We start from the raw sequence: 21474 nt of genomic DNA, 5'->3' as shown, positions 1-21474 counted from the left end.
TGTCCTTGTGGTTTGGATCGTTGTCATGTTGGAATGTCGTAGTACGTCCCATGTGCAGCTTCTGGACTGATGAGTGCAAATTTGCCTCCAGTATTTGTTGATAACATGCTACATTCATCTTTCTTTCAACTTTGACCAAGTTTCCTGTGCCTTTGTACACATCCCCAAAACATCAGCGATCCACCTCCATACTTTACAGTAGGAATACTGTTTCTTTCATCATAGGCCTTGTTGACCTCTCTCCAAATGTAACGTTTATGGTTGTGGCCAAAAAGTTCAATTTTGGTCTCATCACTCCAAATTACCTTGTTCCAGTTTTGAGGCTTGTCTCTGTACTGTTTTGTGTATTGTAGGTGAGATACTTTGTGGCATTTGCGCAGTAATGGCTTTCTTCTGGTGACTCGACTATGCAGCCCATATTTCTTCAAGTGCCTCCTTATTGTGCATCTTGAAATAGCCACACCGCTAGTTTTCAGAGAGTCCTGTATTTCAGCTGATGTTATTTGTGGGTTTTTCTTTGCATCCCGAACAATTTTCCTGGCAGTTGTGGATGACATTTCTGTTGGTCTACCTGACCATGGTTTTGTTTTTACAGAGCCCCTGATTTTCCATTTGTTAATCACAGTTTGAACGCTGCTGACGGGCATCATCAATTCCTTGGATATCTTTTTGTATCCCTTTCCTGTTTCATACAGTTCAAATACCCTTTCCCGTAGATAAGTTGACAATTCTTTTGCTTTCCCCATGACTCACAATCCAGAAATGTCAGTGGCTGGATGAAAGATGCCAGAGTCTGTCTGGATCCTAGAAACTCACTCAGCTTTTATGCACACACTGATTACAAGCAAACAGGTCACAGGTGAGGATGTTACCTTTAGTAGCCATTCACACCCATTTGTGTCAACTTCTGTGCATGTTATCAGGCCAAAATCACCAGGGTATGTGAACTTTTGATCAGGGTCATTTGGATGTTTTGGGTTGTTATTATGATTAACAAGAGAAAACACAGTAGTCAGATACTAAATGGCTTCAACCAACCACTAACCATGAGTGGAGAAAAAGTTTTGGTGTTATCATTCATATTCTCTGAAAAAAAGGCCAAGAAAGCAAAAATTCTGCCGGGGTATGTAAACTTTTGAGTACAACTGTGTATGAAATGCACAGAAACACAGAACACAATTTTACAATAAGTTGTCCCCGACCTTTAAGGCGTTACAGTCTTCTCACAATCGTGTATATATAATGTACTTCTATCTTCTATTAAAGCATTTTTTGTTACAGTTTTCATCTTTCAGACTTTTTTTCACCATTGCGTGAGTGATTATAATTTTGGATAATTAGGATAAAATCTCTCAGACGCTGAGTAAGACAAGAGGAGTCAGCATGGAGACCGTCACATGCAAAGCAGAACGATTCACCCTGACTCAGCCCCGGAACAAGGATTCCCACAGTCGGCACCGCCGCCATCACTTCCCACTTCTTGTAAATGGCCTGGTGGTGTAGAAACAGCCGCGCACTGCCGGCTACCTGACAGCCGGAAATGGGAGAGGCCTGCACACCTCAGCACACGTACACTGCGCTAATTCTCTCCCCCGGGAGATGGACTCAAGTGCTGACAGGCAGGACACAAACATAGTGTGAGAGCGTGAGACGAGGATTATGCAACCAAAGTGCTATAATTAATCACTGTTATAGCTCAAAGCACATGACTGCCTTCACACGTTACATCCAGCCATGTACACAACATGTCTTGTAAAAACATTACATATTCTGTATTATACCCCAGAGCTGCACTCACTATTCTGCTGGTGCAGTCACTGTGTACATACATTACATTACTGATCCTGAGTTACATCCTGTATTATACCCCAGAGCTGCACTCACTATTCTGCTGGTGCAGTCACTGTGTACATACATTACATTACTGTTCCTGAGTTACATCCTGTGTTATACCCCAGAGCTGCACTCACTATTCTGCTGGTGCAGTCACTGTGTACATACATTACATTACTGATCCTGAGTTACATCCTGTATTATACCCCAGAGCTGCACTCACTATTCTGCTGGTGCAGTCACTGTGTACATACATTACATTACTGATCCTGAGTTACATCCTGTATTATACTTCAGAGCTGCACTCACTATTCTGCTGGTGCAGTCACTGTGTACATAAATTACTGATCCTGAGTTACATCCTGTATTATACCCCAGAGCTGCACTCACTATTCTGCTGGTGCAGTCACTGTGTACATACATTATATTACTGATTCTGAGTTACATCCTGTATTATACCCCAGAGCTGCACTCACTATTCTGCTGGTACAGTCACTGTGTACATACATTACATTACTGATCCTGAGTTACTTCCTGTATTATACTCCAGAGCTGCACTCACCATTCTGCTGGTGCAGTCACTGTGTACATACATTACATTACTGTTCCTGAGTTACATCCTGTATTATACCCCAGAGCTGCACTCACTAGTCTGCTGGTGCAGTCACTGTGTACATACATTACATTACTGATCCTGAGTTACATCCTGCATTATACCCCAGAGCTGCACTCACTATTCTGCTGGTGCAGTCACTGTGTACATACATTACATTACTGTTCCTGAGTTACATCCTGTATTATACCCCAGAGCTGCACTCACTATTCTGCTGGTGCAGTCACTGTGTACATACATTACATTACTGATCCTGAGTTACATCCTGTATTATACCCCAGAGCTGCACTCACTATTCTGCTGGTGCAGTCACTGTGTACATACATTACATTACTGTTCCTGAGTTACATCCTGTATTATACCCCAGAGCTGCACTCACTAGTCTGCTGGTGCAGTCACTGTGTACATACATTACATTACTGATCCTGAGTTACATCCTGCATTATACCCCAGAGCTGCACTCACTATTCTGCTGTTACAGTCAGTGTATACATACATTACTGATCCTGAGTTACACCATGTATTATACCCCAGAGCTGCGCTCACTTTTCTGCTGGTCGGAGAATCTTCTTTCGTCACCTATTACATGGACGTGTGTCACCTGTGTTGGATCTGACTTGTCACATAGAGAAGTGAGATTTCCTAACTCTGTTCCTGATGTTCTGTAATAACCTGACAGATGAGTTTCGCCGTGCAGCGCAGAGATCACCCAGGTTGCCCTGTCGGATGTATATGTTACTATACCGGTGACTCTGGACAGTTCCCATACAGGAGATATGATCGCTGTGCCCTGTGTGGTCTGTACACAGCAATAACATCCGGGGAAACCTGTTTTAAGAGCAGTAAGTTTTTCGTAGATTATATAAAGTCATTTCTTTCACAACTGCTGTCTCTGCTGTACCTCGGAATCATCTGAGCGGAACAGCGATCAGCAGAGGTGTTGGGTCATGGGAGACCCTCTCTAGCTCTGCCTGTGTGACATGGGGAACCCATCATGTTGTCATGCTGTCATGTTTGCACAATTAGGAAAACTAAAATATAAAAAATAGTGCTGTATAAATGTATACATAAACAGTCATGGCCGAAAGTGTTGGCACCCTTCAAATTGTTCCGGAAGATTAACTATTTCTCCCAGAAAATTATTGCAATTCCACACGTTTTGTTATACACATGTTTATTTCTTTTGTGTTTATTGGAACAACAAAAAAACTGAAAAAAGGCAAATTGAACATAATTTCACACAAAGCTCCCAAAATGGGGAAAGAAAATTGTTGGCACCTTTCTAAAATTGCCGGTAAACAACTTTGTTTCAAGCATGTGATGCCCATTCAGACTCACCTGTGGCAAGTAACAGGTGTGGGCAATATGAGAATCACATCTGAAACCAGATAAAAAGGGGAGAAGATGACTCAATCTTTGCATTGTGTGTCTGTGAGTGCCACACTAAGCATGGAGAACAGAAAGAGGAGAAGAGAACTGTCTGAGGACTTGAGAATCAAAATTTTTGAAAAATATCAGCAATCTCGGGTCCAATTCCAGAGATCTGGATGTTCCTTTGTCCACAGTGTACGAACACCTGTATTCACAATCCATATAGTAAGGCTCATATACGGATGATCAGAAATACCAAAACTAGAACCAATGCAAGCCAATAAAAATCAAAAATATCTTTATTATTAATATATGTAAAAACAAACAGAATGGAACACCAGAGGTAATGAAAAAATGGGGGATATCACCATAGCAAAAATTAAACAATGGTGAAAACCTTGCTAAGTCGATAATATATGAAGCAAAAGGGTATATCTATTGCAGACAACAGATATCTGTGTTACAGTAGCAGACAAAGAAAAAATGAGTACAAGAGGGAGTTAGGCGGGTAACCATAGTAGTTAGAATAAGCTTCCCCCATAGCCACCTAGGTCAATATTAGACTCTATGGTGAAAAAAAATTACAATACATACCCACATGGCTCCAGAGGTACAGAAACAAGATAGAACATGAAGTCCCACCGGACCCGACGCGCGTTTCGCAAGAACTGCTTCATCCGGGGGTGGAGTGGTGTTGGAGTGCAATATATGTAAATGGAAATTATCCAATAAAATCACAGTGTTACTTACTCAGCACCTGTATCCAGGATTCTTCCATTTGTCAGGCTTACAAAAAGGGCCTATAGAAATAAGCTGCCACAGGCAGCTTTTAATTAGATCTTATTTGCCCTTTAATTTTGTGGCCTTAGGCCCATCAGAGATAAAACAGCATAAGTTCTCATCTACAGAGGTCGCCTTGTCGTGGCTGGTGGGCGCACATGAGCTGGCCAAACTGTGCCTCAATAATAAGTCATATATTCAGTATTCTCATAGACTCTGTTGCGCTCAGTGTGCGTTTGCATATATTTGCTTGTGTGCTCAGTAATTTTTATTTTTTGGGCCATTAATCCACCATAGTGTCAGGACATTAGGGGTCATTAAGGTCTAGCTCAGGGGCAAGGTGGGGTTACAAGTGATAAAACATTGATACTGCAGGGTAAATGTGTGGTCATATACTGCTGTAAGGCTGTCAGATCTGTGCAGTTCCAAAAAGTGCATCATCCTCCCCTGATAATGGCTGCATTTTAGATGTCACCTACTATTGGTGACTCTCTGGCCAGTAACTGTATAGCAGTACTATTTCAGCACTGTATGCCAGTTTTTTATTGCTGTATATTGGTATTATTTCATCACTGTATGGCAGTTTTTTTATCGCTGTATATTGGTATTATTTCAGCACTGTATGGCAGTTTTTTATAGCTGTATATTGGTATTATTTCAGCACTGTATGGCAGTTTTTATCGCTGTATATTGGTATTATTTCAGCACTGTATGGCAGTTTTTTATTGCTGTATATTGGTATTATTTCAGGACAGTATGCCAGTTTTTTATCGCTGTATAGTGGTATTATTTCAGCACTGTATGGCGGTATGCACACTGCAAAAAAAGGAAACTGACACTGTTTAAACTGCAGCAGCCAACACTGATAATAGAATTTAAGAGCTGGAAATGGGGCAAGGTGTCCCCCATAATTTGATTTTGGGATGATGATGGTATAGTTATGGCATACGGACACCTACTTCAGGTACTCATGTGGGCCATGTCTGTATACAATATACAACAATACTACACTACTGCAATATACTGTATAGGTGATCAAATAATCTCAGGTTCAATTTCCCTAAGAGGTCTAATTAAAAAAATGTAAAAAAAATTACAGTTTTTAATAAATAATATAAAAGTTCATATCAACTATTTCCCTGCAAGTTAATAAAATGTAAAAAAAAAAAGTATTTAAAAAATATATAAACATATGTATTTAGATGGCCAATTATGTGACTATTCTAATTAAGTAATAATGAATTATTTTTATTAATATAATATCATAATATTAGGGGGGAAAAAATCTGATATTTCTCACCAAAAACCAGGGTGGATGCGACCACGAATTGACCTGTGCAAAAGGAAGGCCCGTTGACGCCAGTACCTACTTCACCTGGATGTGCCACCTTGGACGCGCATTCAGCTGAAATCTATTGCGAGGCAGAGACCCACCAGCTCCCTGCACCACAATACACACCGCCAGCCATTCAGAGGCCAGCAGCTGATGTCGGCTTGCATGGCCTGCAGGCTGAAGTCAGCTGCCGGCTTCTGCATCGGTATAGAAAAGGACGCCACGGATAATAATAAAACAGTATGAGGCCAGAAATAAACTATTTGTGCATTTTTTATGGTGCATGGGTACTGATGGGCTAGTGGTGAAAAACCCAATATGACTCGGATTGCTTAATAATAATATCCCTTGTTAACCGTGGCCGCATAAGATTTTTAATAAACATGACAGCAACATTTACCCTCCACAAAAGAACCACCACAAAAAAACAACACGAGTAAAAGAACTTGGGCTACGCATTCATCATTGTTATTGCACCTTTATTTTCACTTTTGATGTTATTATATATCCATGAGTCACATGTCGTGGCTGGGACGGTTTCTGACCTTCATCCCTGTTTTGTACATTTTGTACTCCTTAGACCAATAAAACTAATACAAAAAAAAAAATCTTGTCATGTTTTAGTGACTGAATACAAAAAAAATCCCTGGTGGTCTAGCAAAAAATAGAAATTATCATTGGGGAATTAGAAGCCAAATGAATTAGGAGTAATCATCAGATCGTTAGGCCAGTAACAATTTAAGGGAGGGATGAAAATGTTAATAAATAATGTCCCTGGTGGTCTGTTAAGTATGTGAATAGTTACATATCTGTGGTGGTCTGAGTAAGTGAATATAATTTTTTGTTGGTCTGATGACTAGATACATGCATACATATGACTGATGGTCTAATGAGGGAATAAATAATATCCCTGGTGGTCTAGTGAGCTAGTGAAGAGTATCTCTGGGGATTTAAAGAATTAATAAATAGCATACCTGGTGGTCTACTAAGCTAATAAATAGTATCCCTGGTGGTCTAGTGAGACTAAATAAATACACATTTGTGTTGGTCTAGTAGCAAATGCTATACATGTGGCGATTTATTAAATAGAATCCTTGGTGGTCAACAAAGCTAATTAATAATATTCCTAGTGAGTCTTAGGAAATTCATAAATACATATACCTGGTAATTTAGTGATTATTATCCAATGCATTAAGAAATAATGCCCCTGGTGGTCTAGAGAGGTATAAATAAAATTACTGGTATCATATTCACTAAATAAACTAAAACATGCAAACAAACACATGCCTGTACTAGTATTCCTGCAAAAATAGGGAGCTAATAAATAATACCCCTGGTGGTCTAGAGGCTATATACATATGTATTATGTACTTATCTCTGCTGTTCTAGTTAGTAAATAATGTCCAAATTGATAAATATGTATGTGTGCTGGTCTACTGACTTGGTTAATAATGTCCCTGTTGCCATGGGGTTTATGGAATCCATAAAACAGAATTCCTGGTGGGCTAGTAAGCTAAGGAATAATATTCCTGATAATGGAGTGATTACATAAATACACATATTATCTGGTCTAGGGAGCTAGTGAATAATAGCACTAGTGGTCTAGTGAATAAATTCATAATTACATATCCCTGCTAGTCTAGAGAATTAGTGAGTTAATAAATAACGACCCTGGTGATCAAGTGAGCTAATAAATAAAATTCTCTTTGACCTATTTGCTAAATACATACAAGTTAATTTATATACTAGTGTAAATGGTTAGTGATTAGAATATTATCCCTGGTGGTCTAGTGATTAAATAAACATATAAAAAAAATATTTTTACTTTAGAAAAAGAGTTAGTTATCAATATCCCTTATAATTTAAAGAGCTAAACACATATTATTCCTGGTGGTCTAGTGGTCAATAAATAACGTCCCTGGTGGTCTTGAAGATAAATATCAAACATCCTTGCGACTAATGAAGCTCCTCTTAGTCAGCTTTCTTTTCAATCATACAAGTGATACCTTTGTAGGAAAGTGAGGAACAAAATGTCAAAAGCTAGAAAATACTGGAGGCCCTTTTAACGTCAGGACCTGATGCGGGAGAGGTTTTTTTCTAATGAATGTGCAGTGTTGTTAGTAGTATGAAGCTCAGGACACTGGCAGAGATAAGTCCCCTTCGTCCCGCTGAGCACTTAGTCTCTGACTAATACTCTTGGAATACGCCTTTAAGACCTCTGGATAACCTGCTGCTTATAATACACGGTTCTGTATTGTTAAATACCGCCTGCACGAAAGCAAACAATGGAACAAAAGTGCGCCGTGAGGTAGCCTTCAATTTAGCCTTCCTGGAAAATAATGACCCCTACGGTCCCACAGGGGTGAAATGGGTAATTTTACAGAAAAACACAGCACAAGTGATGAAAAAAGTATATGTTATGTGATAACACCCAAGTCATAAAACGACCTGATTGACCTAGAAAATTGTGCATTTTCCTCGCAGGACTATATTTTCTCAAAGAACATAATACCCGTCTGACAGGTTTCCCGGCATCCAAGGTTATTGTTATAGGTAGCCCCGATGGATTCCTGACGGGGGAACGCTTTGAGTTAGGCTAAAGTTTACTAATGGGAAAAGTAACGAAGATCAAATTTGCCAAGAATTGAATTTGCAGAATTGCAAATTGTGCAAATTTTACCCGGAAATTAGATTTATTCTCCACGATTTGAATGTTCTTTATTTGTTGTTCTGGGGTCTCTCTAGACTCCATAGAGTTACAAACATAAGATGCAGAAAAAAAAGAATAAAAAACTAGTAGGTTATCGCTCACTTTCCCAACCACTCCCGCTGCTCACTGTCTCCAATCCGGTCCTCGAATTCTCTTCTTCCAAACATCATGGGCTGAAACACCAAAGATCTTCATGCTGGGACCGTCCCTGCTCTTGTGTGTCGGAACGTCTCGGCACACGGTATGATGGACATTCACAGGTACATCCCCGAAGAGCCACCAAGCTCCAGACAGGAGAGAGAGCAGCAGAGGCATCCGAAGAGGTGAGCGAGGAGATGAATAGGCTTTTTTTATTTGCTTGTTTGCTTTTTTTTTTTTTTTTTTACTTTTTTCCGGTCCTGTACGTTTCTAATTAGAAAAAAAAATCTGGAAGAACTCTAGTAGAACTCAATTCCATCTCTAGCGAAAACCTGTGTACATTTTTTTTTTCTGGTTTGCTGCTTTTGTTAGCCTATTTCCAGTCCTGTATGTTTTAAAGTAGAAAAAAAATCCGGAGAATTTTTTAAAAATTCAATAACTCAATTCCATCTCTAGCGAAAAAAATGTGTTTATTTTTATTTATTTTTTTTACTTTTTTAACCTTTTTTTCGGTCCTGTATGTATCGAATTAGAAATAAAATCTGGAGAATTTTTGAAAAATTTGAGTAGAACTCTATTCCACCTCTAGTGAAAACCTGTGTTTATTCTTTTTTTTGTTTGTTTGTTTTTGCTTTTGTTAACCTATGTTCAGTCCTGTACGTTTTAAATTAGAAAAAAAAATCTGGAGAATTTTTTAAAAATTTGAGAACTCAATTCCATCTCTAGCGAAAACCTTTCTTTATTTTATTTTTTCTTTTACTTTTGTAACCTTTTTTTGGTCCTGTACGTATCGAATTAGAAAAAAAATCGGGAGAATTTTTGAAATAGTCGAGTAGAACTCAATCTATAGCGAAAACCTGTGTTCATTTTTTTTTGTTTTTTTTAAAACCTTTTTCCAACACTGTACATTTCGAATTAGAAAAAAATATCTGGAGTATTTTTTAAAAAATTCAAATAGAGCTTAATTCCATCTCTAGAAAAACTTGTGTTTTTATAACTATTTTTAGCCAAGCTGTGCCCACTAACTTTTCAAAAGGGAATATATAAATTATCAGAAGTAACTTTTTATTGCTCCGATGTATGTAAAATACAAAATGAAGCAAGTTTGCAAATGGGCCGGGTTAGGAATCTCCAAACATTTTGTATTCCGCATATTTATGTGTCTCCATGGTTACAGACTACAAACAAACGCTGGTGTAGTCGAATCCTGCATAGAGTTTTATTTCTTCACTGTGCTATAAATGTGCCTAGGCATAAAATACACAAAACGTTGGGAATATTTTAAATGACGACTATTTGGAAAGTGTCTTCACTTTTTATTTTAATACATTCAATCACATGGTCTCAAGAGAAAAATTAGCCCAACTGAGACACCCATCCATGGGACACTATACAGATTAAATGCTTATCTCAGAAAGGGGAGCCATAATCATTAGGTGGCTGTTGGACATACGATGCATCGGTCGATCGTTTGGCGGTTAACCATCTCACCCATCTCGCTCGTGCACAGGAGCCCTCTTTCGGCGGCCATGTGCTCCTCTGTTTTCTATGAAAAATATGATCGGCAGTCCAAAATCAGACATGAGTGGTCAACGTGTTCCCCAACCATCAGTCGAACCCTTGGTTGAACATTGGTCTACTGTGTATAGGGGCCCTAATACCAGAGAATTTTCAAGAGACTCAAACTAATGACTTAATGAGGGACCACAACAGAAGACCACCCATTTGATGACCCTTTAGAGCCCATCGCCTGCTGCTAGGGTTGGTATTCAGGTAATCTGAGCTAGGTTGTATGTGAGCAATCGGAGAGGGTCTCAGGACCTGGACTTCTACGGATGAAAAACTTCTGGCCTGCAGTTAAAGTCAAAAGTTTTGTTACCCTCTAACAAGGAGATATTGGCTTTACCAGTTTGAAGTCTAGTTAATATTACAGTCATGAAGCACCAATATACTTTGTATAGATGAGTGGTAAATACCAACTCTCTCTAGGCACTCCTTGGGTGCCCTTCTGGGACTACTCCAAACCAATACATAGACAAAAACACGGAGAAAAAAAGTCCACTTCAACATATTTAGAAAACAATATACAAAAGGTTTATTAAGTAATCAATCATATACGAATACAAATATATAAAATACAAAACATGGATGTATTGTCAATACCGCCATATAGCAGAAGACACATATAGGAGGAAATGTGGCAATGACCAAGTCAGGGGGGGAGTTCACATATTACACCTTTTGGGTGGCAGCGTCAGCTCAAAAAGTAAAGAAAACGTACGACCAAATATAATCACTATGTCTAACTCACATGGCAAAATAGCCCACAGTATAGGATCATATCATCATAAGTACATATAGTTGCTGCTTACCCATTATGGATCAGGTGTGTTCTCCCCACCTCACTCGGTCCCCCCGGACGCGCGTTTCGCGTGGCTTTTTCAACAGGGTGTATCCATAATGTGTCTCATTGTGTTTAAGTATCATAAACCCGGAAGTAGAGCCGGTGACGCCGGCGCATGCGCAGTAGCGTCCAGAGTGCATCGTTCAATAGGGCCATCACAGTGGGGAGTGTATGAGAGGCGGAGCTCCACCTTCCAAGCACAAGAAGTGTATCACTCCCCACTTGTTAGTGATAAGTCCACAAGAAGATGGCTACGATGGACGACACCGGGCATGCGCACCACCAGCTCCCAATAAAAAGCCCTGGCTGCAGCCATTTTCTTAGTGATAAAAATAGAATCGCTCAAAGAACAGAACGCCGCAGCGTCTCGAAATATACGTAAACCGGAACGCTAGAGAGATTAGAAGCGTCCTCAATAGAGTGGAAAAGCGGGACGCTAGAAAGATGCAGAAAATAATAACGCACCTCATATGTCTAAATGTGTACAGTTACATAAAAACAATAAAAAGAAAAAAGAAAAAGAAAAAGAAGCACTATAATAGAAGGACAAAATACAAAAAGAAACAATAATATACATAAGGTATGTGAACAAAGCATATATCATGCATGTAAAGCATCTATGTGATACCGTGTATATGTTATAAGACAGGCCCCGCTACACAATGGGGAATAAATTATACTGTGTGTTAGTGGTCGCTGACAACCCCAAAATACATTATTAGTGTCAAAAGGTCCTATATAGGCCCTAAAATATAAACCAGCAAGGTTAAAATTGATATGTGATCCTGCACATACTTAAAAATCGCAGGGATGTCAAGTGAAACCTAGTGAATAACTAGTGGCCCCCAACCCCTGAACTAGACCGAGTCATATAGGCATACTAACAACTCATACAGACATTCACTAAACAATGATGTATACATATAAAGACCACATAAAAGTGCAGACTCATGAAAAAACACGTAAACCACATTTAAAAAAAATATATAGACAACATATAGACTATATGTAAAGGGCACTCCTTCTCTTCAGGCTCCGAAACGTACAACGGATTTTGCTGCGGCGTCATCACCAGTGCGTAGCCATGGACGACTAATAAAAACTAAAAGGAAAAACACACAACAAGACAGTAAATACATAAAAATATTAAAAAACGAATGGTGAAAGAGTCACCCAAGAGAGGACAGCCAGGTCAAAGGTCATGGGCTATTGTCCATGTTACATCCATATTATATCGCTGCATGTCAGAACAAAGCCGGAAACTTACGAAAATATACTTATAGAACCAAATAAAGGTGTCAGACACAACAGAGAACCTACGGGACTCTCACAGAAAAGGAGCGAAGCTGAGCTGTTCATTAAGTCCCTTCGGGGCAAGGGTGTCAAGGGTGACAATCCACTTACACTCGCACTGTGCGAGTAACTTGGTCATATTGCCACCCCTGACACCTCCATGTATTAAATCTATCCCTCTCACTTTTAAGCCCCTAGGGTCTGATCCGTGAAACAGCCGAAAGTGCCTGGGTATTGTTTTAAGGACCGATGGATCTTCTACTTCTTTGCCTGCCAAAATATCTCTTACATGTTCGCGCGTCCGAACCTTGAGTTCCCTAGATGTGAGACCGACATAGATCAGGGAGCAGGGACAGGTCGCATAATAGACCACAAAGGTAGTGTTACATGAGATATACTCTCTTATCTTAAATTCCCTGCTCCCATCGGAACTCTTGAAGGTCCCACATCTAAGGATGTTCGGACACGCAACACACGAGCCACAAGGAAAACATCCCTGTCTGGGACTCCTCGCACCAAGAAATGTTTTACTTTTTGTTGTTATATAATGGCTCCTTACTAGAGTATCTTTTAAATTTCTGGCTCTCCTTTGTGTCATCAGAGGAGATTTTGTGAGATATGGGGCCAAAGCACTATCGGTCTGAAGCACGGACCAGTGTTTGCTGAACACCTCACGGATGCGATGCCATTGGCAGTTCGCAGTAGAAATAAATCTGATTGCCGTCTCGTCATTCGCTCCTGATCTGTTCGAATCCCTTAGCAGGTCCTCTCTCCGTGTATGTCTGGCCCGTCCATACCCTGCCCTAATGCTACGATGGCTGTATCCTCGTGCCCTAAACCGTTCCGTGAGGATGGCAGACTGTCTCTCGAAGCGGGCATCCGTAGAGCAAACCCGCCTATTCCTCAAGAATTGTCCAACTGGGATGGCTTTAATAACCGAATAATTGTGTGCCGAGGAGGCATGAAGCAAGGAGTTCACAGAGGATTCCTTGCGGTACAGATCTGTTTCGATAGAGCCATCCTCGGCAACACACAGCGTAATATCCAAAAAATTAATTTCCCTAGAATGCCAAGTATGCGTAAATTTCAAATTAAAATTGTTAATGTTCAGGGCCTGCATAAATTTGGATAGGCTGGCTTCGCTACCACTCCACACCATCAGAATGTCATCAATGTAGCGAAACCAGCCCACCACTGGGTCCGCGGCGTGTGCGCCATCGCCCTGGAAAATACACCTTTCCCAGTAACCCAAGAATAGATTTGCATACGAAGGTGCACACGCCGCGCCCATTGCAGTGCCCTGCAACTGTAAATAAAACTTATCTTTGAAAACAAAATAGTTGTGGGTTAAAATAAACTCAAGCAATTCCAAAATAAATTCCGAAAAATGGCCATCCCAGTTGGTAGTCTCAAGGAAGAAGCGGGCGGCCCTCAGACCATCTGCATGTCTAATCGAGGTGTATAATGACTCCACATCAATGGTGACTAAAATCATGCCCGCCTCCAGAGACAGTCCGTCCACCCTTCTCAACACGTCAGTAGTGTCTCTGACATAGGAGGGCAGCGTCTCCACCAAAGGTTTTAAATAGAAATCAATAAATTTACAAATATTCTCGCATAGCCCTCCTATGCCAGAGACAATAGGACGTCCTGGTGGGTTGACAGCATCTTTGTGCACTTTGGGCAGGGCATAGAAGGTAGCCACCTTAGGGGACCTTGGCATGAGTCCATCTAGGACCCTTTTGGGGACAACACCCGACTCGCTCGCCAACTCCAAGATATATTCCAACTCTCCTGAAAAAACCGAGGTGGGATTTTGGGGTAAACACCGATATGTTTCTTTGTTCTTTAATTGTCGGAATATCTCTTTTTCGTATTTTTTAATTGGCCAGATCACCACATTCCCCCCCTTGTCTGCAGGTTTAATAACTACTGTGTCCAGAGCCTGTAGTTCCCTCAACGCCTTCCTTTGATCTGACGTTAGGTTGTCATTGTAGAGTCCCCTTGGAATCTTGACTAGATCCTCAGTGACTAGTTTACAAAAAATGTCTATCTGTGGACACAGAGACAAAGGGGGGAAGGTGGATGATCTGGGCAAAACTGAAGAAGGAAATTTACCTACTGAATCTGGCTGTTGTTCCTCAAGTAGATCCTCCAGGGCCGATAAAGCAACGGCTTCCACATCACTAGGAGATTGATTACCAGAGTTTTTTGGGGCGTGTAACTTCTTCAATAGTAATTTACGACAGAATAAATGTGTGTCTTTCACAGCTGTAAAAAAATTAAACTGATTAGATGGAACAAAATTAAGACCAAGTTTAAGGACTTCAGACTGAGTTTTAGAAAGGGGATGGGTGGATAGATTAATCACCTCTAAGTTGTTATTTTTCGCCTTCCGCTCATACGTGGGAGGGGAGGTGAATTTTCTCTTTTGGGAGGTATATCTTTGAAGTCTAGGTAGCATCACTTTATTGAGTTGATGTTGGCTAAGCTGAGGTGTAGAGTCTGTGGTATCCTTCACCACCATGCCTTACAAGAAGGTGTGGAATCCACCTCCTTAGTACCCAAGCTGTGGTCCCCAATAGAAAGCTTTAGGTACCAGACTGAGTCGGATATGCGGTCAAGACTGATCCAGGTAGATGGGCAGGAAGCAGAAGGTTCAGAAATCGGTAGAAGAAGACATCGTCAGGAGGTCACATCAAGAGTCAGACAAACTGGGTCAAACCTAAGAACTCCACAGGAAATAATAAGGAATATATCAAGAAACTTGCCAATGAAGGAGTTTGGGGATTTGTTCCCTAGATGTTGACATCACCTACTATGGCCACCCCTCATTCCTGCAGCTGGAGCTCTGCACTGTGCCACGCAGTGGTGCCACTTCGGAGAGAGGAATCCCACGGCATTGTAAAGGCTAACATGCAGCCCACAGGGTAGACCACCACAGCCGCTTGTGCTGGCAGAAATTGGGTAGAGATTATATTCAATATGTACTACAGGTGGGGTCTGTGGATTCTGGTGGAAAAATACATTGTTCCAAAAGCGGAAATAGTTGAGGTGACCGGAAATATAAAAGTAGTTCTACACTTATTTCCAGCCCTACTATATCAACAAAAACTTGGATAAAAGCCCCAGGGTTCATAAACTGCATTCAAACAAACAGCCAGTGATTTGTGACTTTACAGTTAGTAAACCAATTAATCTTGACTCCAGGGCGCCATCAATTACATCACCAAGACTGGCCCGAATTCCTCTGTAGAACAAGTTTTGGAAGTGAAAAATTTGGACGACCCAACCGGCAAGGATGAAGCTATTGATGTAAATGGTCTGACCCTCCCTGAGGGCAATGTCTTGTGTTATCCATTAATCCCTATTTTGGTAAAGTCTCTTCTTGTTTTTTATAACTCACATTTTTTGTGTCTAGATGTTAAAAGGAGGGACCTTTGCTTGGGCTTCAAAAACCTTAAGGAGAATTTGTCACCTGAAAATTACCTATTCTTTAAATCACGTTTTAATGTTAAATAGATTTTTTTAAAAATGTTGAGAATGTTGTTTTTTTATATATATACCTCTACCTATATAAAAGAATTCTTGCAATTTTAACACCATTGTTGGACATTTTTACACAATTTTTTTTATTTTTAAACGAATTTTACACCATTGGTGAAGATTAGCAGTAGTATTAAACTAGAGGCCGCACAGCTTGGATTATCTATAAGAGGAAAAAGTTACAAGAATTGGCCAAAAATACAGTATGTGACTAGATCGTAAGCTGGGCCAATATGCTGGAGACAAGATACGCAGGTATCTCACCACTGAGGGAAGGACGTATTCACACACACACTGATTGCAGGCAGCTCTACGTCACACTTCCTGGGGCTGGAAGAAGGAAAAAGGTCTCGATAAGTAATAATTAATCATAGATTTGCATTTTCTGAACCTTCGCTTATATATTATGCAAGATGTATGAGGCATATACTGCACAAGACAAGTGAGGGTGTACGCCTCGGCTAAGAGAAGCTCGTGGTCTCCTACTGCCAGGGCTGGTTTTACATTTTGGAGGGAAGGTTTCATGAGTGGACATCCTATGGAACCTCACCCTTTACAGTAGGGTCTCCAAAATATGTAAGCTCTTCCTCCATGCACCGGCGCAGACACAGCGTAGGAGGGACAGTAATGATTCTCTCCCTTTGCCACAAAGTTTTGACTATTTTTCATCCAGAGGAAGAAAACCGAGTTGAAGGTGGTGTGACTACCAAAGAAGCCTGAGCCAGTGTTGCACGCCTTTCCCTAAGTGGGGAAGGGTTTCTGCTGCAGCGAGTTGCCCTACCACATGTCAACTTTACATCGGTACAATTTTGGAAACAATATTTTTTGTTAGGAAGTTATAAGGGTTAAAAGTTGACCAGCGATTTTTAATTTCTCCAACAAAATTTACAAACCCATTTTTTAGAGCTCACCTCACATTTGAAGTCACTTTGAGGGGTCTACATGACAGTAAATACTCAAAAGTGACACCATTCTAAAAACTGCACCACTCATGGAGCTCAAAACTATATTCAAGACGTTTATTAACCCTTTAGGTGCTTCACAAGAACTAAAGCAATATGGAAGGAAAAAAATAACATTTAACTTTTTTCACAAAAAATTTACTATTAGACCCAAACCTTTCATAAGGGTATCAGGAGAAATTGGACCATAAAATTTGTTGTGCAATTTCTCCTGAGTATGCTGATACGCCATATGGGGGGGAAGCCACTGATTAGGCACATGGCAGGGCTGAGAAGGGAGGGAGCACCATTTGACTTTTTGAACGCAAAATTGTCTGGAATCGATGGCGGGCGCCATGTCGCGTTTGGAGAGCCCCTGATGTACCTAAACAATGGAAATACCCTAATTCGAACTCCAACCCTAACACAGCCCTAAACCCAACCCTAAGCCCAACACACCCCTAAACCTAATCCCAACTTTAACCCCAACACAACCCCAACCCCAACACAACCCCAATCCTAACCCCAACCCCAACCTTAAGCACAATCCCAGCCCTAACCCCAACACAACCTTAACTCTAATCCCAACCCTAACCACAATCCTAACCCAATCACAATCCTAACCCCAACCCCAACACAACCCTAACCCCAACCCAACCTTAAATTCAACTCAACCCCAACCCTAACCACAACCCCAATCCTAACAGAACCCTAACCCCAGCCCTAACACAACCCTAAACCCCAGTTAACCAAAGCCCTAAATTGAACCACAACCCTAACTGCAGAGAATGGAAAAAAAATATGTTATTATTTTTATCTAACTGAGGGTGTGACAAAGGGGGTTTTGATTTACTATTTCTTTATTTTGATCAGTGTGATAGTATCTATCACAGTGATCAAAATGAACCAAAAGGAAAAATCTGTTGTTGACTAACTCCAACACAACAGTAACTCTAACCACAACCCTAGCCCCAACACAAGCTTAACCCCAACCCAACCTTAACCCCAACACAACTCCAACCCTAACCACAACCTAACCCTAACAACAACCCTATCCCTAACCCCAAGACACCCCTAAGACTTATCCCAACCCTAACCACAGCCCTAATCCCATCCCCAACAAAACCCATCCCCTACACAACCCCAACCTCAACACAACCCCAACCCTAACCACAACCCTATCACAACCCTAACCCCAGTTTTAACCCCAACCCTAACTCTAACCCCAACCTCAACCCTAACTGCAAAGAATGGAAAAAATGTAAAAACAATTCAGCATTTGTATCTAACTAAGGGGGTGACAAAGGGGGGTTTGATTTAGTATTTCTTTATTTTGATCAGTGTGATAGGGTGTGATTGATCAGTGTGATAGGGTCTATCACAGTGATAAAAATGAACCAATAGGAAAAATCACTTGTTGATGCCCTGTACCGACTGGCAGATATCAGCGAGCGCACTGCGCATGCGCCCACCATTTTCTTCCAGGAAGATGACACGGAGGTCTGGGGGATGGAGTAGGAGGATCCAGGCATTGCAGAGGCACCGAGGGAGTCCAGGGGACACCATTTCTCTCTCCTCTGGTATGCTAGATCTTATCAGAGGTGAGAGAAATGAATGGGAAATCAGACTTTTTTTTGCGATCTTCAGTAACGGCGATCACGTGACAGGGCACGATAAAAACGGTAGTTGAGACCCCAGAGATTTTCGGATGCTGGGGGGCGCCATACACTTATTTCTCAGCACTGCTAAAAAGCGTCGCTAAGGAATAAGGCCCCTGAACTGATGCTGTTAAAAGGCGTATCGGCGATCGTTAAGGGGAAGAATTTCAGGGATTTTTGTGTATTTTCTGCATTTAGTGGAAAATATACTGTTAGGCTGTGTGCACACGTAGCATATTTTTCGCGTTTTTTTCGCGTTTTTTCGCTATAAAAACGCTATAAAACCGCGAAAAAACCATAAACATCCTATGTAATAGAATGCATTCCGCATTCCGCATTTTTTGTACACATGCTGCATTTTTTTTCCTGAGCGGAATCGCATTCCAGAAAAAAACGCAGCATGTTCATTAAAATTGCGGAATCGCGGCGATTCTGCACCCATAGGAGTGCATTGATCTGCTTACTTCCCGCACGGGGCTGTGCACACCATGCGGGAAGCAAGCAGATCATGTGCGGTTGGTACCCAGGGTGGAGGAGAGGAGACTCTCCTCCACGGACTGGGCACCATATAATTGATAAAAAATAAAGAATTAAAATAAAAAATAGTCCTATACTCACCCTCTGATGGCCCCCGAAGTGTTCCCGCCTGTCCGGTGCATGATCTCTCTTCCGTTCCTATAGATGATGTAGTTCAGGACCTGTGATGACGTCACTGTCTTGTGATTGGTCGCGTGACCGCTCATGTGACTCACGCGACCAATCACAAGACAGTGACGTCATCGCAGGCCCTTCACTGCACTCCAGCTATAGGAACGGACGCCGCTGGGGTCTGCAGGCGAGTATAACCATGTTTTGTTTTTTTTTTTTATTATTTTTAAACATTCGATCTTTTACTATAGATGCTGCATAGGCTGCATCTATAGTAAAAAGTTGGTCACACTTGTCAACACTATGTTTGACAAGTGTGACCAACCTGTCAGTCAGTTTTCCAAGCGATGCTACAGATCGCTTGGAAAACTCTAGCATTCTGCAAGCTAATTATGCTTGCAAAACGCTAGTTTTCTGCGGGTATATGCATGCTAATTCTGCATGCGATATACCCGCGGCAGGAGGCGCAGAATTGCCGCGAAAATTTCCGCGGCAATTCTGCAACGTGTGAACTTAGCCTTAATGTCCTGCCGGGGAGAAAAGCCTGAGACCATACTAGTACAGCGCAGCTCTTGGCCGGCTCTTCCCAGCGCCACTGCAGGTTATTGACAAGTTTCTCACTTTGCACACATGGGAGAGACCTGTCAATCAACTGCAACGGCGCTGGCAAGAGCCGGCCAAATGCTGTGACGGACTAGTCTCATCGCCAGCTACTGTCCACAGACCTTTAAAGTATACTTTCTCTAAAATGATGGAACGTTCAGAGAATAATATACCTGACTGCAATCATACAGTGAGGCAATAATTCACGCTGCCCGTGGTTTACATGAATCGCTTGCCAGGTTCCTTTTAAAGAATACCCATCACCAAATCTTCTCAAATAACACTTGTTAGCAAAAGTAATGACAAGGGTCCCCAATATCCTCCTAAAGGACTAGTAAAAGTCAGGTCCGGACCGCCAGGTTGGAGGATCCCAGCATACCCAGCGACACACCCAACCCTTTGTGAAATCATGAGTTCTCGCTCTCCGCACTAACCCAGCGCTGACACATTCTCTACTAACCAAATGGTAACATCAGTAACTGCAGTGCTGGGTTAGTGCGGAGAGCGAGAGCTCGTGCATTCCCAGCAAAGAGGGAGTTGTGGAATCCTGATCCGACAGCCTCGAAAGTTCAGACAAGGGGGCCATTAGGGGCCACTTTTGCTAAATCGTGTTCTTTTTTATAAATCACCAGTCTGAGGCCGGCCATTCTTTTCCTACATAATAAGGGCAAATCCAGACTGGCAATAGGTACTTTTTAAGGACTTTCTTAAAGGAGTTGTCTAGTTTAGAATTCCGAGTTAATATCGTGGAAGTCCACTGTTCAGTGGAGAGCCGTTACAAAGAGCGTCCAATACTAATATGAATGAACTTAGTGTAATACTCCTTTTCTCCTGTGGAGGCACTGCAGGGAAATTAAACACTTATTGCCAAATGACAGCTGATCGCTAATGGTCCCAGCAAATGAGGCTGTGTGATTTGCATTTTGTCAAGGGACCTTGTGAAAGTAGAGTACACTTTTAATTAAACAAAAGCAAAATCAAGATTCTACCTGTCCTGATTTAACAAATGCAAGATCTTTCCCATGATATGCGACTCTTTAAATCTTTCACATGCTTCCCTTTAAATGCAGAGTGTCCCGGCCCTGCCTTTATTTGCTGTGGAAATGCGTGGGAGGCTTTTACTGCTCAATCAAACAGCTGGCATTCCACAGCAGGCGCCATGCCAAGTACAAAGGCCTACGGTGTGAAGATGTTATACCCAAAGTGACAACTTCCCACAGACCTGCAATCTCTGGCTGTGCTCTGAGAACTGGAGAGATCCTCCCGGGAGGTGATCAATCATATCATGGCGTGTTATAACTATTGCCTGCATTTATTATACCACAGAAGCACTTGTTTTTTTTACCCTTAATCTGTTCTAAGGTTTCTTTCTTCCTGCAGACAAGTCACCACCGCTCTGCTGACCCCATAACTGCAGAGTCCAGACCTCCTTTGGTATCAGTACAAACACTGCACCCCCGCCAGGAGCTTCATGGCCGAGCAGCTGCATGCAGCCGTACATCACCAAGCAAAATGCCGAGCGTCGGATGGAGTGGTGTAAAGCCGCCACCGCTGGACTCTGGAGGAGACGTGTTCTGTGCAGTGATGGATCACACTTCTCAGA

Source organism: Ranitomeya variabilis, chromosome 3 (genome assembly GCF_051348905.1).
Source record: "Ranitomeya variabilis isolate aRanVar5 chromosome 3, aRanVar5.hap1, whole genome shotgun sequence".
Classification (NCBI taxonomy): Eukaryota; Metazoa; Chordata; class Amphibia; order Anura; family Dendrobatidae; genus Ranitomeya; species Ranitomeya variabilis.
This window is presented reverse-complemented; position numbering follows the sequence as displayed.